Genomic DNA, 22,348 nt, shown 5'->3' with positions numbered 1-22,348 from the left:
TCTACAATGTGGAACTGTTCCTTTAATTTGCAGCTGGCATCCAAGCAAAAACAATTTTAAAATGTTTTGTCTCACAGCGTGTAAATATTCTGTGATTCAAGTACTCAGACTTCTTGTATATTTGACAGGCAGTTTATAAATACACATCTGCATCTGTGTATGAATCGTGAACAATAACACAGACGGTGGATTGTAACAGTTCATAATCTTCGTGTGCTGTTTTTTACGGGCGGCATATTGTTTAGTGGAGCTGACACGCTGCATCATGTTCTATGTAGAAACGCATGATGTAATTATGTAAATTATAGATGCAAATAAGTGTGGCATTACCCTGTTTTCTGTCGGTCATACACACATCCTGGATTCTTTTTTAAAAGTTGGACTGTCTATCACCAAATGCAACAACACCGAGAATAAGAGGGTCAGTTTAGTTATTTATTTGCAGAACTTGCTTGTTTGAATGATGCATTCAATCCTGCACAATATCAGGGTAACTTACTTAGTTGAAATACTTGTAATGCGATATTTACTGCGGCAACTGTTTTGAGAAATTTTGTATAGTTCCACAAAGTGATTGATTGCTGCTGTGTGTACCTTTGTGCATTATTTTCATGTCACGCATGCATTACGACGATTAAAACTTGCAGGATATGAAACGAGAGGTTGAGTCTTCCAAGCGCAGACACTCACCTGCAGCCAGGAGTAGACTCTGCCTTCCGCACACCCGGCGTTAGAGAGCATCTCACAGTCCACATGAAACAATCCCTGACATACAAGAAGCCTTTGGTTATCTCCAGTTCAGGGAAATGAAAATGATTAATTCATCAAACTGAGTGAAACTGGCACACACATACATATTCTGTTCTGTAACCGGGGGAATATAGATTGTACAAAAAGTGGAACCGTTCAATATGAATATCAGTATTTAGAATTAATGCTTTCAGGAGTTGAGGTTTGAAACCACAAAAAGATATGAGAGTTTGTGTGGTAATGTTTTTGTGAAGATCCTCTACTAGAGGGTGTCTAATCACCATCATTTATTTGAAAGCATTTTAGTTTACCTGTTACAATGCCATTAATTAATACACTTTTGTGAGGAATTTTACACTCAGGAACAACCAGAATCAAGATAAAGGTTTTCTTAAGCTTCAGATTCAGTCAGGATTAGTTTTGAGGCTCTTCCATCATCACAGGCTTACCTGTCTTCACCGCTGAGTTCTAGCAGTCCTCTGCAGGGCGGGAACGTCGGTAGGCAGCTTGTTTTTACAGTTCAAGAGGAGGTAAGATCAATGATTTTCAGAGTGAGAATGTCTTCTCCTGTAAACCAAGAAAAGAACAAGCAAAGCAATCAGTTGATTTGACAAATGGTCTAATTACCAGTTCCTGTGTTGTTAAGTAGGCCATGACAAAGTCCACGACGAGACGACCCACTTTAAAACATGAGGCGGATAAATCAGCTGAGCGGGTATGTAGTGCTCCATTAGGGCTCTAGTTACTGTATGTTCGGGATAAATCTCCCTTTATGAGCTCCCTGTAATTTAATTAAACCAACAGGGATGACCGTGTGCTCTGTCGCTCTCTAATGGTGTGGACATTAACCTTTGGATCCAGCTGCTTTGCCCTCTAAAATGGTAATAGCCACTGGGGGACCGCAATGAACAGCAGCTATAGAAATCTGTATTTCACTTGCCTATGTTGCTCCTGACAATGCATATTTTATCGCATCTTATCATATTCTAAGTCAAGTCATGTTGCCGTACTTCTTTGTAAGCAGTTTTCCCACTGCTGCAACTGTTTTTTTTGTTCAGACTAAAATCTGCAAAACCAAGCTTTGTCCTCAGCTCAAAGAATAATTGTCCTGTCATTTCCATTCTAATTAATATGCATACGAGTCTGTCTGCAGGCTATGCATTAGGTTTAGTAGACAGCACAATCATGAAAAATTGATGAACCAGCTGTAATTCGGGGCGGGCACATGAACATGAAGACCCCTGGAATATGATGACTTTGAATAAATAGTGTCAGAGTCTTGTTAATAGGCAGATGTGATGCTCATGTGGTGAAAAAAAAAAGAGGGGATGGGTTCAAGGCAGGTAAATGTGAAAACTTTCACAACGGTGGGACCGGTGGAAGGTCCAGGTGTTCTATTAACCTTTTGTAATGAAACAGTGACGCTGGGAAATGTGGCCAAATGTAATGTCATGTTCAAGTGATATCAGAGGAAGCAGAACAATAAAAGAACAGGACAGCAGTTCTTTACTAAATCCTGCAGACATTTTTCAAACTTTAGGAAATAATAATTTAACGTATCCTGCAGAGAGGTGTCTGAGCAAGTCAACATTAATGTCATACGTGTTAACTAAAATAAAAACTGGCTGATTGGAGCATAATTCACACAAGAGCACCTCTAAAACCCAATAATTAATCACTTATCTCATTTGGCTATTTTAATAAAGCAGTGTGACACAGTCCCTCCTCCAACCTCAGGTTCTTCAGATCGGTCTTCCCCTTTCATGTCTTTACGCATAGCAGTGGCTAACACATCGCTATGACGTTGCGCTATTGTTGATCTAACATTTAGCAAGAAATCAAATCAGTGAGGATCAGAAGCTTCTACAGCAGACAGGTTTTGTTACCTTTGGACAGAGGACATGGTTTTTCTCCCTTTTTGTCTCATTGGCTGTCACCATCTTTTTATTTTGGAGGCAGAAGTGACCATATTTGGATGAACTGGGAAGAAGTGAGCAGTGAATCTGACTTGTTCTGATTGGACCAGAGGACACTACGTCATCTCTTTTAGAAAAAAACCTGACTGCACCGCCGGCCTGTCAACCAAAGAGGTACGCCCCCAAACACACCGCTGTTTGGGGCCTAATATGGAATTAATGATGGAATTATTTTCAGATAGACCGCCAGAAAACTAATAAGAAGGAGGGAGTTTAGTGAATGACACCATAATGACTCGTGGAAAAAATTTATTGACTTTGTTTTTTGCTTTGGAGAATTTGAATAGGAGTTTATGGAGCCGGAGCCATTTTGGAGCCAACCTCAAGTGGCCCTCAGTGGTATTGCAATTTATAGCACTTCTGCATTGACCTCACTTGTCAGACCAGAAAGCTACATCAACTTTCGCGTACATTCAATGATATCAATATGTTGCTTTGTTGTTTGCATTGGAAAGTATTGTAATTTTCTGGGGTTTTAGAGGCAGGCACATTTTGTTTACCTCAGACGGAGCAAGCTAGTTGTCTTCCTGTTTCTATTTCCTGTATGAATGTTGCCAAATAACTGTCCCCTGGCTTCAGCTTAGCAATTAGCTTCTACTCACAGACAGATAAGAGAGTGGTGTCACCCTTTACTTCTCTCATCTAGAAAGTGAATGATATACGTCCAAGTTGTAATTACTAAATATGTCAGACTTGGCGTTTAATGATGTAAACCAAGCAAACATGGACCTCTTATACCAGAAAAAGTCTACTGTTCAGTGTAATTAAATTAAAATTTAAAGGGTAACTCCTTTTTGTTTCACAAATCAAAGTATATTCACAGATTTTGTAAAGCACTACCGCGCATGTGAATAAAGTTCAATGTGGAGATGTGGGGATGTGGAGTTAGAAAGCAGAGAGCTAACCAGACCTCTGTTGACTTCAACTTGCTCGAGGCTACTTCAGTGTAACACACGAGAATCTGCTTGTGATTTCAACAAGGATTTGGACAAGGTTTCGTCTGTAGCCTGTGTTTATGTGTTACAATAGGAATGAAGCATCATGTGGAGCGTGTCGGTCCAATTACTGCTGTGAGAGCGGGAGTGGATGAGAAATTTGCTTTCAAAACTGTTGTTTTTGCTTGCATAATAAAGACACAAAAATACCTTCATATGCTATCTATCTGTACTTGTGCTCATTTGTCCATATGTCTTACAAGATAAGATCATTTTCAACCATCTCTCACTTCAAAATGAAAGACAAAATGATAACAAGAAAAAGCAGAGAGAAATAGTAATCATGAAGACAGTTTGTTTGGCATGTAGCTTGAAACATTAAGTATGGGATTTGAAAGTGAGAGCTTCAGCCTTTGATTTGCATACATTTTTGAAATCACAACAGTTGCTGTGGAGATTCAGAGACAGACTATGTAGAGAAAACTTGACTGGTGTGGATAGAGATGGATGAAGTAAACTTGGAGCCAATCAGATTCTAGTGAGATCAGCTTAATAAAATGTCACCAATGAAATTAGATGTGGTAACCCATTCGAAACAGAGCAAGAGAATTATGAGCATTGATAGAGTTAGCACCAAAATATGCTTTGAGAGTGTGTTTCCGTTTATGAATTTAACAAGCATCTTGGGTCCAAATGAATGCAATCAGGAACTGTGATTTCTGAAATAACCTGTGAAAATTGGCAAGAGAAAAACAAAATGACAGGACACATGACACGTGCTGATGATTGTTCTCTTTAGCAATGTCTCTTTTACGAGCTGAAGTTAATGCATGGATATGTTGTGTTATGCCCTTGAAAAACATTACAAAAATGGTTTTAATGTGAGGCCAAACTGCCTCGCATTCATCTTCTGATTATAAATACTATAAAGTGATGTTAAAAGGTTTTTAAGGATAAATCTTTTGGTATTTCATATTCATTCTCATGTGCTAACACCCAAACCAAAGAGTATTGCTTGTGTATCCGTGGCCTTGACATGTTCCTTCATTATGATAGACAAGAGCAGAGACATTTTAAGTTAGACACATAAACACCTTCTTACTGCTCTAAGGAGTCACTACTGTCTCTGTTAATCACTAGTTCAACACACATTTGGATTAATTTGATTCATAACTAGTGTTTTTTTTCAGAAAATATTTCGCACTCAGCGCAGAATAAACACTCAGCACCTCATCACGCTGCTGACGTCCATTAAAATAAAAATAAAAACGCGCTGTGCTCAGGCACGGTAGGTAGTTGCAGCGGACTTCCACATTATCAGAGTGTGTATCCCTTACACCTGGAGAGAGCAAAAATACACTGGGACACCAGTGCCTGACCACTTCAGACTCTGTAAAACCATCTGCAAATTCCCTCTGAGTTCAGTTTATAGTTGAGAACCCATCCCCTACTTTGTTCCCCTCACAAATAAGATTTTTTTTTTTTTAATCGGGGTCATATCTTTGCCTGCATTGAGGATGGGCCGTTGTTTTGTCTTGAATAAACGGCCTGAAAAGTTTTTTTTTTAAAAAAAGGCCAGCATCACCGTCCCACTTTACCTTGACTTATTTGTCAAGGTGTCCATCATCCTTTCAACGGGGAGCTCCTTGTTAATGATTGATGCGGCACCTCTTAATGTGATGGATGAATCGCATGCCGCATGATGGGACGGGGAGGGGGAGGAGGGGGAGTCACTGACCGCTGCCCCCCCTCTTCACCTCCCCTCCCCCTCTCCTCCCCTCCCATCCCCCACCACTCACCAACCACTCTTCATGTCGAGGACACGCATGCATTGTGTCCATTGATGGAGGAACAAAGAGAGATTCAATTTAAGCCTCATCAATAATGTAGAGCTGAGGAGGCCCTTCTGCTCGAGAAGCCCCGTAAAAGCCGGAGCATTATCGTGGTGAGCCGATAGTTTTTCACTGCCTTACTATCTTCGGATCTATACGCTGAGTCGTGCGTGGTGTCGTTTTATTTATTGTAGCATGGCGGTGTCACTGGGACGTCTGAGAGCCTTCTGGAACTGTTTTGTTTTTTTGGAAGTTGAAGCCCGAGTGTTGTGAGAAAAATGTCAAAACAAAGATAAGAAGAGTGCCATGGTTTTTGATTTATCACCCATGTCATACATTTGCACCCGCTGTCTACAAAAAAGGAAATACCTTCGCTTTTAGTGGAAGTTGGACTTCACCAGGACTGTGCATAAAATGTGACCGTTTTTTTTCATATAGGCCATTTGCATAGAGACTATATTTATATAAAAGCACAGTAAGATAAGAGACAGGAGGAGATAATAGAAAAGAAAATGCAGCACAAAACCATCCAAAGTAAAAGAATAAAACTCACAGAAACACAGCGGTGTAAAAATGAGCCTTCAACGCGACAACAGAAGATACGATCTTCGAGCTTGTCATCTCAGAGATGAGTCAGACGGCTGAGAACAACCCACGTGAGGCTATGCAGAATATCTAATAGTCTAAAGGCAAGGGCCACAGCTCTGGGATTGACACAGATGTGTTTTAAAAATCAATCAATATCTATCCTGAAATGGAAAAAGAAACAGAGCCAGTGATCCACTGATTGGGCATGATGTTTTGTACTGCATCCCTGCACAATAGAGAAGTGAAGAGCTGTGATATAAATCTATTATGATGGAAGCTGGACTAACATTTCTCAAGTTTTAAGCAATAAAATGGCGCCGGCTTGATGACGACGGTGCTTCATCATGTGTCTTCATTGGTCTAAAACTCTCTAGTTTACCGTCACACACAGGTGAAGGATTCAGGAACTACTTTGCTGTGTTGGGATGACACGGATATGTACCGTAATGTTTCAGTTTGTAGTAGTAAAAATGAGTTTTACTACTTGCTCTTGTTTATAATAACCGTCTGCCATATTGTGCTTTTTACCAAAAGAGTGAGTTTCTTGTGAATAGGAGAGTTGAATAGATAATATTAGTACAATGCAGTAATTCCCAAATTCTTTGTTTTTATTGTAAATCTGATATTTTGATATTCATAGATTTACATGAGTAACGGGGGGGATAAAAATATTTATTTTTGTAATTATTAATATTTTATTTGCACTTGTTTGTATTTTTCTATTGTTTTGGAGAGTGATATTGAGAAGAAATTATAGAAAAATATTTTGATATTGTGTCAGAAATAAAATGGCACTGACTTGATGATAATTGATCGTTTGTCTCTTCCTTGATCCACAGTGAACCACAGATCCACAGTGCTGTTCAGCCTGTGTATCACATGTTGCCGGTCCAGATACCCTTCGGTCTGATGCCGGTTACCACGACGTGAAAAGTCTCAGTCGACCAAGTTTTCAGGGAAGAGAAAAACTTTGAAACTGCACTTGTTATTAATACATACAAAAGAAGGCTGAGGCTCCTTTTATGTACCTGCTGGCACCAATTGCTGAGTTGCACAGGAACAGAGGCTATTAAGCTCAATAGAAAATAATAAGTTGAAATTGATTTTAAAAGTAAATCAGTCCCCATTGGTCGCCATGAAACTTTCCAAGTTATAACTGCTTTTTCTCTTTGTGTTGTTGTTGAAAGAAAAATCACTTCATGTGTGCACTTGTGCAAGTTACATTTAAAAAGCCCGTTATGACAGTTTTGTATTTCTCTGTAATGTAACTCAGTTTTACCAATGTTAACTTCATTCTTTATCAGTTGTGAAACTTAAATTACAAACACAAACAACAAAAACATTTCACTGACCTCAAAAACATGTGTTTTATGAAATGTGTTCGCCTTTTGGGGATTATTTTTCCATTTCATGAAATGTTTTTGAGTTGAGTGAAATGTTTTTGAGTTTAGTGAAATGTTTTTGAGTTGAGTGAAATGTTTTTGTGTTGAGTGAAATGTTTTTGAGTTTAGTGAAATGTTTTTGTGTTCAGTGAAATGTTTTTGTGTTGAGTGAAATGTTTTTGTGTTGAGTGAAATGTTTTTGAGTTGAGTGAAATGTTTTTGAGTTGAGTGAAATGTTTTTGTGTTGAGTGAAATGTTTTTGAGTTTAGTGAAATGTTTTTGTGTTCAGTGAAATGTTTTTGTGTTGAGTGAAATGTTTTTGTGTTGAGTGAAATGTTTTTGAGTTGAGTGAAATGTTTTTGAGTTCAGTGAAATGTTTTTGTTTTTAGTGAAATGTTTTTACGTTTATGAAATGTTTTTGAGTTTAGTGAAATGTTTTTGTATTTATGAAATGTTTTTGAGTTTAGTGAAATGTTTTTGAGTTTAGTGAAATGTTTTTGTGTTCAGTGAAATGTTTTTGTATTGAGTGAAATGTTTTTGAGTTGAGTGAAATGTTTTTGTGTTTAGTGAAATGTTTTTGTGTTTAGTGAAATGTTTTTGAGTTGAGTGAAATGTTTTTGTATTGAGTGAAATGTTTTTGAGTTGAGTGAAATGTTTTTGTGTTTAGTGAAATGTTTTTGAGTTGAGTGAAATGTTTTTGAGTTGAGTGAAATGTTTTTGTGTTGAGTGAAATGTTTTTGTATTGAGTGAAATGTTTTTGAGTTGAGTGAAATGTTTTTGTGTTTAGTGAAATGTTTTTGTGTTTAGTGAAATGTTTTTGAGTTGAGTGAAATGTTTTTGTATTGAGTGAAATGTTTTTGAGTTGAGTGAAATGTTTTTGTGTTTAGTGAAATGTTTTTGTATTGAGTGAAATGTTTTTGAGTTGAGTGAAATGTTTTTGTGTTTAGTGAAATGTTTTTGTGTTGAGTGAAATGTTTTTGTATTGAGTGAAATGTTTTTGAGTTGAGTGAAATGTTTTTGTGTTTAGTGAAATGTTTTTGTGTTTAGTGAAATGTTTTTGAGTTGAGTGAAATGTTTTTGTATTGAGTGAAATGTTTTTGAGTTGAGTGAAATGTTTTTGTGTTTAGTGAAATGTTTTTGAGTTGAGTGAAATGTTTTTGTGTTTAGTGAAATGTTTTTGTGTTTAGTGAAATGTTTTTGAGTTGAGTGAAATGTTTTTGTATTGAGTGAAATGTTTTTGAGTTGAGTGAAATGTTTTTGTGTTTAGTGAAATGTTTTTGAGTTTAGTGAAATGTTTTTGTGTTTAGTGAAATGTTTTTGAGTTGAGTGAAATGTTTTTGAGTTGAGTGAAATGTTTTTGTTTTTAGTGAAATGTTTGAGTTGAGTGAAATGTTTTTGTTTTTAGTGAAATGTTTTTGCGTTTAATGAAATGTTTTTGTATTTATGAAATGTTTTTGCGTTTATGAAATGTTTTTGAGTTTAGTGAAATGTTTTTGTGTTCAGTGAAATGTTTTTGTGTTGAGTGAAATGTTTTTGTGTTGAGTGAAATGTTTTTGAGTTGAGTGAAATGTTTTTGAGTTCAGTGAAATGTTTTTGTTTTTAGTGAAATGTTTTTACGTTTATGAAATGTTTTTGAGTTTAGTGAAATGTTTTTGTATTTATGAAATGTTTTTGAGTTTAGTGAAATGTTTTTGAGTTTAGTGAAATGTTTTTGTGTTGAGTGAAATGTTTTTGTATTGAGTGAAATGTTTTTGAGTTGAGTGAAATGTTTTTGTGTTTAGTGAAATGTTTTTGTGTTTAGTGAAATGTTTTTGAGTTGAGTGAAATGTTTTTGTATTGAGTGAAATGTTTTTGAGTTGAGTGAAATGTTTTTGTGTTTAGTGAAATGTTTTTGAGTTGAGTGAAATGTTTTTGAGTTGAGTGAAATGTTTTTGTGTTGAGTGAAATGTTTTTGTATTGAGTGAAATGTTTTTGAGTTGAGTGAAATGTTTTTGTGTTTAGTGAAATGTTTTTGTGTTTAGTGAAATGTTTTTGAGTTGAGTGAAATGTTTTTGTATTGAGTGAAATGTTTTTGAGTTGAGTGAAATGTTTTTGTGTTTAGTGAAATGTTTTTGTATTGAGTGAAATGTTTTTGAGTTGAGTGAAATGTTTTTGTGTTTAGTGAAATGTTTTTGTGTTGAGTGAAATGTTTTTGTATTGAGTGAAATGTTTTTGAGTTGAGTGAAATGTTTTTGTGTTTAGTGAAATGTTTTTGTGTTTAGTGAAATGTTTTTGAGTTGAGTGAAATGTTTTTGTATTGAGTGAAATGTTTTTGAGTTGAGTGAAATGTTTTTGTGTTTAGTGAAATGTTTTTGAGTTGAGTGAAATGTTTTTGTGTTTAGTGAAATGTTTTTGTGTTTAGTGAAATGTTTTTGAGTTGAGTGAAATGTTTTTGTATTGAGTGAAATGTTTTTGAGTTGAGTGAAATGTTTTTGTGTTTAGTGAAATGTTTTTGAGTTTAGTGAAATGTTTTTGTGTTTAGTGAAATGTTTTTGAGTTGAGTGAAATGTTTTTGAGTTGAGTGAAATGTTTTTGTTTTTAGTGAAATGTTTGAGTTGAGTGAAATGTTTTTGTTTTTAGTGAAATGTTTTTGCGTTTAATGAAATGTTTTTGTATTTATGAAATGTTTTTGCGTTTATGAAATGTTTTTGAGTTTAGTGAAATGTTTTTGAGTTGAGTGAAATGTTTTTGTTTTTAGTGAAATGTTTTTGCGTTTAATGAAATGTTTTTGTATTTATGAAATGTTTTTGCGTTTAATAAAATGTTTTTGTATTTATGAAATGTTTTTGAGTTTAGTGAAATGTTTTTGAGTTGAGTGAAATGTTTTTGTTTTTAGTGAAATGTTTTTGCGTTTCGTGAAATGTTTTTGTATTTATGAAATGTTTTTGAGTTTGGTGAAATGTTTTTGTATTGAGTGAAATGTTTTTGAGTTGAGTGAAATGTTTTTGTGTTTAGTGAAATGTTTTTGTGTTTAGTGAAATGTTTTTGAGTTGAGTGAAATGTTTTTGTATTGAGTGAAATGTTTTTGAGTTGAGTGAAATGTTTTTGTGTTTAGTGAAATGTTTTTGTGTTTAGTGAAATGTTTTTGTATTGAGTGAAATGTTTTTGAGTTGAGTGAAATGTTTTTGTGTTTAGTGAAATGTTTTTGAGTTGAGTGAAATGTTTTTGTGTTTAGTGAAATGTTTTTGTGTTTAGTGAAATGTTTTTGAGTTGAGTGAAATGTTTTTGTATTGAGTGAAATGTTTTTGAGTTGAGTGAAATGTTTTTGTGTTTAGTGAAATGTTTTTGAGTTTAGTGAAATGTTTTTGAGTTGAGTGAAATGTTTTTGAGTTGAGTGAAATGTTTTTGAGTTGAGTGAAATGTTTTTGAGTTGAGTGAAATGTTTTTGTGTTTAGTGAAATGTTTTTGTGTTTAGTGAAATGTTTTTGAGTTGAGTGAAATGTTTTTGTGTTTAGTGAAATGTTTTTGTGTTTAGTGAAATGTTTTTGAGTTGAGTGAAATGTTTTTGAGTTGAGTGAAATGTTTTTGAGTTGAGTGAAATGTTTTTGTTTTTAGTGAAATGTTTGAGTTGAGTGAAATGTTTTTGTTTTTAGTGAAATGTTTTTGCGTTTAATGAAATGTTTTTGTATTTATGAAATGTTTTTGCGTTTATGAAATGTTTTTGAGTTTAGTGAAATGTTTTTGAGTTGAGTGAAATGTTTTTGTTTTTAGTGAAATGTTTTTGCGTTTAATGAAATGTTTTTGTATTTATGAAATGTTTTTGCGTTTAATAAAATGTTTTTGTATTTATGAAATGTTTTTGAGTTTAGTGAAATGTTTTTGAGTTGAGTGAAATGTTTTTGTTTTTAGTGAAATGTTTTTGCGTTTCGTGAAATGTTTTTGTATTTATGAAATGTTTTTGAGTTTGGTGAAATGTTTTTGTGTTTAGTGAAATGTTTTTGCGTTTCGTGAAATGTTTTTGCGTTTATGAAATGTTTTTGAGTTTGGTGAAATGTTTTTGTGTTGAGTGAAATGTTTTTGAGTTGAGTGAAATGTTTTTGAGTTGAGTGAAATGTTTTTGTATTTATGAAATGTTTTTGTGTTGAGTGAAATGTTTTTGTGTTGAGTGAAATGTTTTTGTGTTCAGTGAAATGTTTTTGTGTTGAGTGAAATGTTTTTGTGTTGAGTGAAATGTTTTTGAGTTTAGTGAAATGTTTTTGCGTTTATGAAATGTTTTTGAGTTTAGTGAAATGTTTTTGTGTTCAGTGAAATGTTTTTGTGTTGAGTGAAATGTTTTTGAGTTCAGTGAAATGTTTTTGTGTTCAGTGAAATGTTTTTGAGTTGAGTGAAATGTTTTTGAGTTCAGTGAAATGTTTTTGTTTTTAGTGAAATGTTTTTACGTTTATGAAATGTTTTTGAGTTTAGTGAAATGTTTTTGTATTTATGAAATGTTTTTGAGTTTAGTGAAATGTTTTTGTGTTCAGTGAAATGTTTTTGAGTTTAGTGAAATGTTTTTGTGTTTAGTGAAATGTTTTTGTGTTGAGTGAAATGTTTTTGAGTTGAGTGAAATGTTTTTGTGTTTAGTGAAATGTTTTTGAGTTGAGTGAAATGTTTTTGAGTTGAGTGAAATGTTTTTGTGTCTAGTGAAATGTTTTTGAGTTGAGTGAAATGTTTTTGTGTTTAGTGAAATGTTTTTGAGTTGAGTGAAATGTTTTTGAGTTTAGTGAAGTGTTTTTGTGTTGAGTGAAATGTTTTTGTTTTTAGTGAAATGTTTTTGCGTTTAATGAAATGTTTTTGTATTTATGAAATGTTTTTGCGTTTATGAAATGTTTTTGAGTTTAGTGAAATGTTTTTGTTTTTAGTGAAATGTTTTTGCATTTAATGAAATGTTTTTGTATTTATGAAATGTTTTTGCGTTTAATGAAATGTTTTTGTATTTATGAAATGTTTTTGAGTTTAGTGAAATGTTTTTGAGTTGAGTGAAATGTTTTTGTTTTTAGTGAAATGTTTTTGCGTTTCGTGAAATGTTTTTGTATTTATGAAATGTTTTTGAGTTTGGTGAAATGTTTTTGTGTTTAGTGAAATGTTTTTGCGTTCCGTGAAATGTTTTTGCGTTTATGAAATGTTTTTGAGTTTGGTGAAATGTTTTTGTGTTGAGTGAAATGTTTTTGAGTTGAGTGAAATGTTTTTGAGTTGAGTGAAATGTTTTTGTGTTTAGTGAAATGTTTTTGCGTTTCGTGAAATGTTTTTGTATTTATGAAATGTTTTTGCGTTTAATGAAATGTTTTTGTGTTGAGTGAAATGTTTTTGAGTTGAGTGAAATGTTTTTGTTTTTAGTGAAATGTTTTTGCGTTTCGTGAAATGTTTTTGTATTTATGAAATGTTTTTGTGTTGAGTGAAATGTTTTTGAGTTGAGTGAAATGTTTTTGTGTTTAGTGAAATGTTTTTGAGTTGAGTGAAATGTTTTTGTGTTTAGTGAAATGTTTTTGAGTTGAGTGAAATGTTTTTGTTTTTAGTGAAATGTTTTTGCGTTTAATGAAATGTTTTTGTGTTGAGTGAAATGTTTTTGAGTTGAGTGAAATGTTTTTGTGTTTAGTGAAATGTTTTTGAGTTGAGTGAAATGCTTTTGTGTTTAGTGAAATGTTTTTGAGTTGAGTGAAATGTTTTTGTGTTTAGTGAAATGTTTTTGAGTTGAGTGAAATGTTTTTGTTTTTAGTGAAATGTTTTTGCGTTTAATGAAATGTTTTTGTATTTATGAAATGTTTTTGAGTTTAATGAAATGTTTTTGCGTTTATGAAATGTTTTTGAGTTTAGTGAAATGTTTTTGTGTTTAGTGAAATGTTTTTGAGTTTAGTGAAATGTTTTTGATTTGAGTGAAATGTTTTTGTGTTTAGTGAAATGTTTTTGAGTTGAGTGAAATGTTTTTGTATTGAGTGAAATGTTTTTGAGTTGAGTGAAATGTTTTTGTGTTTAGTGAAATGTTTTTGAGTTTAGTGAAATGTTTTTGAGTTGAGTGAAATGTTTTTGAGTTGAGTGAAATGTTTTTGAGTTGAGTGAAATGTTTTTGAGTTGAGTGAAATGTTTTTGTGTTTAGTGAAATGTTTTTGTGTTTAGTGAAATGTTTTTGTGTTTAGTGAAATGTTTTTGTGTTTAGTGAAATGTTTTTGAGTTGAGTGAAATGTTTTTGAGTTGAGTGAAATGTTTTTGAGTTGAGTGAAATGTTTTTGTTTTTAGTGAAATGTTTGAGTTGAGTGAAATGTTTTTGTTTTTAGTGAAATGTTTTTGCGTTTAATGAAATGTTTTTGTATTTATGAAATGTTTTTGCGTTTATGAAATGTTTTTGAGTTTAGTGAAATGTTTTTGAGTTGAGTGAAATGTTTTTGTTTTTAGTGAAATGTTTTTGCGTTTAATGAAATGTTTTTGTATTTATGAAATGTTTTTGCGTTTAATAAAATGTTTTTGTATTTATGAAATGTTTTTGAGTTTAGTGAAATGTTTTTGAGTTGAGTGAAATGTTTTTGTTTTTAGTGAAATGTTTTTGCGTTTCGTGAAATGTTTTTGTATTTATGAAATGTTTTTGAGTTTGGTGAAATGTTTTTGTGTTTAGTGAAATGTTTTTGCGTTTCGTGAAATGTTTTTGCGTTTATGAAATGTTTTTGAGTTTGGTGAAATGTTTTTGTGTTGAGTGAAATGTTTTTGAGTTGAGTGAAATGTTTTTGAGTTGAGTGAAATGTTTTTGTATTTATGAAATGTTTTTGTGTTGAGTGAAATGTTTTTGTGTTGAGTGAAATGTTTTTGTGTTCAGTGAAATGTTTTTGTGTTGAGTGAAATGTTTTTGTGTTGAGTGAAATGTTTTTGAGTTTAGTGAAATGTTTTTGCGTTTATGAAATGTTTTTGAGTTTAGTGAAATGTTTTTGTGTTCAGTGAAATGTTTTTGTGTTGAGTGAAATGTTTTTGAGTTCAGTGAAATGTTTTTGTGTTCAGTGAAATGTTTTTGAGTTGAGTGAAATGTTTTTGAGTTCAGTGAAATGTTTTTGTTTTTAGTGAAATGTTTTTACGTTTATGAAATGTTTTTGAGTTTAGTGAAATGTTTTTGTATTTATGAAATGTTTTTGAGTTTAGTGAAATGTTTTTGTGTTCAGTGAAATGTTTTTGAGTTTAGTGAAATGTTTTTGTGTTTAGTGAAATGTTTTTGTGTTGAGTGAAATGTTTTTGAGTTGAGTGAAATGTTTTTGTGTTTAGTGAAATGTTTTTGAGTTGAGTGAAATGTTTTTGAGTTGAGTGAAATGTTTTTGTGTCTAGTGAAATGTTTTTGAGTTGAGTGAAATGTTTTTGTGTTTAGTGAAATGTTTTTGAGTTGAGTGAAATGTTTTTGAGTTTAGTGAAGTGTTTTTGTGTTGAGTGAAATGTTTTTGTTTTTAGTGAAATGTTTTTGCGTTTAATGAAATGTTTTTGTATTTATGAAATGTTTTTGCGTTTATGAAATGTTTTTGAGTTTAGTGAAATGTTTTTGTTTTTAGTGAAATGTTTTTGCATTTAATGAAATGTTTTTGTATTTATGAAATGTTTTTGCGTTTAATGAAATGTTTTTGTATTTATGAAATGTTTTTGAGTTTAGTGAAATGTTTTTGAGTTGAGTGAAATGTTTTTGTTTTTAGTGAAATGTTTTTGCGTTTCGTGAAATGTTTTTGTATTTATGAAATGTTTTTGAGTTTGGTGAAATGTTTTTGTGTTTAGTGAAATGTTTTTGCGTTCCGTGAAATGTTTTTGCGTTTATGAAATGTTTTTGAGTTTGGTGAAATGTTTTTGTGTTGAGTGAAATGTTTTTGAGTTGAGTGAAATGTTTTTGAGTTGAGTGAAATGTTTTTGTGTTTAGTGAAATGTTTTTGCGTTTCGTGAAATGTTTTTGTATTTATGAAATGTTTTTGCGTTTAATGAAATGTTTTTGTGTTGAGTGAAATGTTTTTGAGTTGAGTGAAATGTTTTTGTTTTTAGTGAAATGTTTTTGCGTTTCGTGAAATGTTTTTGTATTTATGAAATGTTTTTGTGTTGAGTGAAATGTTTTTGAGTTGAGTGAAATGTTTTTGTGTTTAGTGAAATGTTTTTGAGTTGAGTGAAATGTTTTTGTGTTTAGTGAAATGTTTTTGAGTTGAGTGAAATGTTTTTGTTTTTAGTGAAATGTTTTTGCGTTTAATGAAATGTTTTTGTGTTGAGTGAAATGTTTTTGAGTTGAGTGAAATGTTTTTGTGTTTAGTGAAATGTTTTTGAGTTGAGTGAAATGTTTTTGTGTTTAGTGAAATGTTTTTGAGTTGAGTGAAATGCTTTTGTGTTTAGTGAAATGTTTTTGAGTTGAGTGAAATGTTTTTGTGTTTAGTGAAATGTTTTTGAGTTGAGTGAAATGTTTTTGTTTTTAGTGAAATGTTTTTGCGTTTAATGAAATGTTTTTGTATTTATGAAATGTTTTTGAGTTTAATGAAATGTTTTTGCGTTTATGAAATGTTTTTGAGTTTAGTGAAATGTTTTTGTGTTTAGTGAAATGTTTTTGAGTTTAGTGAAATGTTTTTGATTTGAGTGAAATGTTTTTGTGTTTAGTGAAATGTTTTTGTGTTTCGCAAAATGTTTTTGCATTTATAAAATGTTTGTGTGTTCAGTGAAATGTTTTTGCGTTTGACCACGAGGACCACCGTACTTTTGGCTCCAAACTGCTCCTCAGATGGCAACAGCCAAAATCCGAACTCGAGGCTTCATAATGGCTGTTCACAAACCAGGGGGTGGCATCACTGTTGGTTACCGCTTGGTCTTTAATGTGGATAAACATGGGCGATAGCTTCGTGTGACATCAGGCTTAGGCATATGACATTTGTAGCAATCATGTTACTGGCTCCTACAAGGAGAGGCTCACAGTTGTCTGTATTAAGCCTCGACATCATGAGGGAGTAAAAAGGGTGTTTCCCTGTTACTTGGATACAAGATACAGGTGAATCACCGGTGTAAGCGTTGAAGGCGATGTTATGTTAGACTCTCCTGGTCCAGGGGTAAACAAATTACAGGATAACAGAGATGCACGTACAGGGGGAACCCTGCAGAGCTTTTTTAAACTAGAAAGGTTTTAAAATCTCCAGTACCAACAGAGAAAGCAGAACGGCTTCAAGTAGTTGTCTCATTCCAGCACTGGGTTTGAGCTCGTCAGAGAAGCTCACATGTGGTGTCACTGTAAGGTCTGGAAGGATCCAAACAGAGGCTTTCCTTCCATTGGCAGCTAAAAGGAACAGAGTTAGTGCTTTCATAAGCTCTGAGAGCCATTCCAACACTTTTGAGAAATAATTCTTGGGCTCCTGAATGTGATCTGGTGATGAGTAAGTAAATTTGATGTTGGCTGTCTGGCTCTCTATATATGACCTTTATTTAACCAGGTAAAATCAATTGATAACCAATTCTCATTTACAATGATGACCTGTCAGCACAGTCCACACAGTGACACAAACAGCACAGATACAAAACAGTATGACAAACACATGAGGAAAAGGCTAAAGACAACATGGGTAAATGAATAAACACTATGTACCAAAATAAACAATAAAATTAATAGAAAATAAATTAATAAAATGAAAAAGGCAGATTACTGGATTTTCTTTATAAAAATGAGAGAAAGAGAGAGAGAGAGAAAGAGAGAGAGAGAGAGAGAGAGAAAAGCAAGGGCTGGTCAGCAGGTACAGCAGTCAACTATGATTTGTTGCAGCTTTAGTTTGAACATGTTGAGAGAGGTGAGAGCTGTCAGTTTGAGTGTGTTTTGAAGTGAGTTCCAGTCATTTGCAGAGGCAAAATGAAAGGCATTATGACCAAACACAGTACGGACTATAGACTGGTTAAATAGCTGCACGCTGGTCAGACATATGAATAGTGACCTGGAATCAAATTCATAATAGGTATCATGGTGGCCAAAAGCGGTTGGACACCTGAAGGCATGACGTTATGTTATTTCTCTGCCTGTGTTTTTTGTTATCCTTTCCAAAAGCCATAAAATAATTTTTAAAACTTAAAAAAAATAATTCTAGCTTAACAGCACTCACCTATTCCCACACAGGAATCTTCAGCCCATTTAGAGTGTCTCTTTACCTGAGACAATCGCGGTGCACAGAGGGCAAGGAGACAAGCAGCACTTACACAAACAACTGCATCCCCTAAAAGAATAGAAGGCCCTGTGACGCTACAGGCTGAGATGGGCAGCTTTGCCCCCAATCCATCTGTGGCCACCAGGGAGCCTGTGGGATCATGGTTCATAATTCATGAAAAGAGCCAGACGCCCAGAGGAAGACAACCCCCAGCTTGCCGGGATGAATGAGCCCTTTTCATTATGCATTGGATATCTGACTTCAAGACTCAGAAGGCAAATGCTGAATGTTACGTGATGGGTTTTTTTGGTGTGTTTTTTATTTTTAGATCTGTGAATGTGGGTTATTCACTACTTTGGACATGAACACACGCAGTCATCGACTCTGCGCCAGCAGGATATACAGAATATGTAGCAATTGCATTACTTCCAGAGTTAATTGGACTCTGCTGTGTGTTCGCGTGGGTCAGTGAATAAGCTAAAAGAGCTCGAGCACTCCTGGGATGACAGCGGTGACCAACCCACTGCACAAAAGGTTTTGATAAATCCTCTCAGTAAAGTCAGACTCCAGACTTCTCAGTTAGATCCTGCTGCTTTCTCCAGAGCAGAGAGGGATGAAGAATGCTAATAGTCGCGTCTTAGGTGAGGTTGCTATTGTTTTACATTGTGTTGTTGTCTTTAAAGTCACATGTTTTAATGTTGCGATATTTGATGCTTCTGAGGTGCATTCATAGACACATTTCCACCATTGTGGACAACAGACATAGCTCAGCAACTGAACCAGAACTAGACAGGCCCCAGTAGCATTTCTTTTGGGTTTCATTCAATTTTTTTTGCTCAAAGCTTCATTTTCGGTTTAGTCATTTTCACAAGTAACCCCGATATGAAGACGGGTCCGTCACGTCGCATCTGCTCCGCAATTTTGTTTCCTTCTAATAGCTAAAGCTAGTCTCTAGTTTTAGTCTGAAATTCAAAAATATACTTAAGTTCAAACATACTTTTGGAGGGCACTGCATAGACTGAATTATTTGCCTCAAAAAACTTGTGATTTTTAAAATGATTACTGTGTGAGTGCTGAACAATGCCACACTCCCCCTGAAAATAGCTACAACGATGGCAGCACGGGTTTTTATACAAAACTTGGTCTTCTACATTTCCATAAAACTCAGCAGCGCTCTGTAAACTTTTTTTTCAACATTTTAGCTCTAATCTCTGCTCTCTAAAAACTGCATCCAGTCCTCTTCATCCTGCCTTTATGACTTGACATGTTTTAAGATTTTAAGACTTACTCAATGACTCGCCTCCTCGGTTGAGCTTTGTGTGAAGTCAATGAATGCCTGGGCTTAAGGGAAATATTTTTGTTATTGAGGGCAACTAAAAAACATATACTGAAAAACCAAGAATTATTTTTTGAAACTACCGTCTTTATCTAAACATATACAGTCTGCTACATAAGGTTGGCATTTCTGCAGAGGCCTCATTTGTCAGCCCCTGAAGCTACGAACACTTTTATAAACATCAGCAAAGACACAGACTCTGTCATCTCTAAAGGCGCCAATCTGGCGCTTACTTTGCACATTGACCTCCATGTGCACAAAGTCGAACACAAATGTTCTAGTGGGCCCAATGAAACAGCACATTATTACAGCTATTAATAATTGAAGGTAAAGCTGATTGTATCTGGTTGGCATTTCCTGTAAGCTTTCAACTAACTGATTGGTGGAGAAAGATTTTAATACTATATTAGGAAGCACAGACACTATAAATGTATTAATGTCTTTCCAGAAATAAAAGTCAAGCAGCAGACATAACGGCTAATAACACTTTGTCATTACGGCCTGTTTAGATTGACAAAGTGGGACTTGTCCAGCAATGATACGCTAGGTAACTGTCTCTCGCTTTTAAATATTTGATTCTGTCAAGCAGGATGATTAATTGCATTATATGCTCTTCATTTGTCTCCTGTGTCTTTATCAGCATTTCTTCAAACACGCTCTCATTTTTCTCTCTGATAGAGTGTGAAAGAGTGATTTCCCACTTTAAGGTGTACACATTTAGTGACTTTCCTGCAGCATTCCTTTGTCTGCTGTTTAGTTTTTTATTAGTTTTAAATGAGGCTAATTATGCATCCGGACACTGATGCTGCATCTCTCAATTGTCTTTGTACTCCTGTAGAAAAAAAAATGACTGCTTGCTGAAAGAGTCATCTATATGATTTCTGCCCCAGTCTGCGTGCACCTCGGTGTGCGTGCACAGCTCATTGTGCACACATTCATGTGCATGTTTGTTTAATTAGGGAAATTCAACTGCCTTTGTTTGCTGTTTATTTTCCCTTTTCATCTTCCTTATACGTACATGTCTGCTCCTGTGGGTGCATATGCATATGATTTTGCAAAAGTAAACACTCAGTGAGCTGGATGTAACCTCTTTGAAGTCATTGTTCACTTCTCAAAAGGGAACTCATGACATGTTGTAATGTGTGTGAGTGCGAGGCAGAAAGGTATTCCTCTTGGTTACATTAATGTGAGGATGTTTGGGGAAATATCTGCTTTTCACCGCATATGTTTTGTCATCTTTTTGTGCTTCAAGCTACATGAAGCCTGCATGATGTGACTTAAAGGCCCTGCTTTGCTAAAATACTTTCCCGTGATGAATGAATCATTGTGCTGTTATTAACTCTTTACATGATTATAGTCTTAGAAATATCACTCAGGGATGCACTTATCACAGCAATACCGTACAAAACTCCATCTACAGTCTCATGTACCACGTGGTTATCACACTAAAACTTCCCTCTCTATTTGCCATCAATCTTTTTGATTCCTTAAAAACCACTTCTTCCTTTTACCACAGCTGTAATGCATGGTTTGCAAGCAGCACTTATCATAAAATCTATATACTGTCAACATAAAGTAAAACTTAAGTAGACACTCTGGTGATTAGCACTCCAAGTAGTAATCAATGAGCACTGGCAATTTATGGATTATTTATATCACAATTTTATATATGGCCTTTATTTTTTAATGAAAATACGTACATTTCCAGGGTAATATTCTTATTCAGCTGGTGCTCAATCCGCTTTAAACTTAGTATACAATCTCACTTCATGTTTATAAGGAAACTGTTTTGGATATTTAACTGCAGGCAAAAATATTATGTATGTGCTTCCCCACCACTTGTTCCCTCGCCCTCTTTAAAATGCTGAAATAAGCAGAGCCCCTGTGGGAGTTTCTAAAGGAGGGAACCCAAAACACAGCAGCCTCGGCACATAGAGAGACGCTCCCATGACACATTTGTACTCGAGAAGGGGATTTATCCAGTTTTTTTTAGGGGGGGGGGAGGCAAGATCTGAGATGCCAGCATCTGCTCTCCAGCTTGGCACTGTGAGCGCTAGAGGCAAGGCACATCACCACCGTTTGATTAAAAATTTATACCCTTTCAGACATGTTTTCTCTCATTTTCAGCAAACCTCATCTTCTGCATCTTCCTGAGAGCTGTTTAAAGTGGAAGGAGTGGCTCCTGTCTCAATTGTTTTGCAAATAATTTTGTAGAGTGTAGATTTTTAATAAACTTATTCTGTTTGACTGAGTTAAATATGCTGTAACAAAGGACATAATAGGGCAATATTGAAAATATTCACATTTTGTCTTTTTTTTTTTTGTTAAAAGCCTCGAGTTCAGGAGTTGTCCCGTTTACAGAAATGTCAGAGGACATGAAAGCTCAATTTCGTTGGATGTTAAGCTAATATATTGTAACTTTGGTCATTCAGAGTTTATCTTCATTTGTGCCTCTGTGCCTTTGTATTTCCTACATTACGTTACCCACCTGTTAGCTTATTAAATTGTTAGCCTCTGTGGCTTCTAGACGCTGTCCATGTTGGTGATTTTACAACTTAACCACTTGAACAACAAGCTTACGCTGCACACGACTTTCCATGTCATAACCAGGAGCTCACGAGTTCCATTTTAACGCAGCATGAGCTTACATTTACATCATATTGTTGGTCATAAGATTGATCTTGCATTGGACACCAAACTGCTAATTGTCAGGAGTCCTGTTTCCTCTGTTTCCTCTGTTTTGCCCCCGATCACCTTTCCTCCTGTATCCCCTCAGTCCCCTGTCTGCTTGTTCTGTATCCTCCTCTCCTCACCTCCTGTGGCCATGCCCGTCACCGGTCCCAGCAGCTGCAGCCACTCACCCCAGATCACTACCTGCAGGTGTGCTGCATCTCCATGATCACCTCCCCAGACTATATGTACCCTGCCCCGGCACTCCTCTGGTGGTCGGTGCATTAGTATTACTACTACTAGCAACAGCTAGATGACGGCGAGTTACTGCGAATGCGAGTTGTGCACCGCAAGGACCGCCAGTCACCCGTCCGTCCTGTTCCCGTTCCCGTTCCTCCTGTTCCACCTGCAGAGCTACCTGTCGGAGTCACCAGTTGGTGGAGTTGCCCTCCCGACTCAGAGGATATAGACTCTGTTTTTTCCAGTGGTCCTGTCCGCTGGTCTGCCCGCTGTCCTGCCGGCTGGGTCTCCCTGAATCAGTCGGTTGAGTTGCCCTCCCGACTTGGAAGCAAGTGGACGCTGTAGGTGCCACCTTTTGTTTGTTTGTTTGTTTTTGTTTACTGGAATAAAGACGGTATTTTGGAGCTAAAACCCAAATCTGTGAGCCTGCATTTGGGTCCTGGTAAAACACCACCTCATAACACTAATACCGTTTCATTATTTTAACTTAAATCTGGACAAAATTCTTA

General features: G+C 34.9%; 1 pseudogene; it reads left to right on the top strand.

Moving 5' to 3' along the window:
* Positions 1–22,068, top strand: part of LOC138197526 (zona pellucida-like domain-containing protein 1) — a 29,698-nt pseudogene extending 7,630 nt beyond the window's left edge.
* The last annotated feature ends 280 nt before the right edge of the window (positions 22,069–22,348 follow it).

This window comes from Embiotoca jacksoni, unplaced genomic scaffold (assembly GCF_022577435.1).
Source record: "Embiotoca jacksoni isolate LCO1_2020_lvr unplaced genomic scaffold, fEmbJac1.0.p SCAF_14, whole genome shotgun sequence".
In the NCBI taxonomy this organism is placed as follows: domain Eukaryota; kingdom Metazoa; phylum Chordata; class Actinopteri; family Embiotocidae; genus Embiotoca; species Embiotoca jacksoni.
This window is presented reverse-complemented; position numbering and strand designations above follow the sequence as displayed.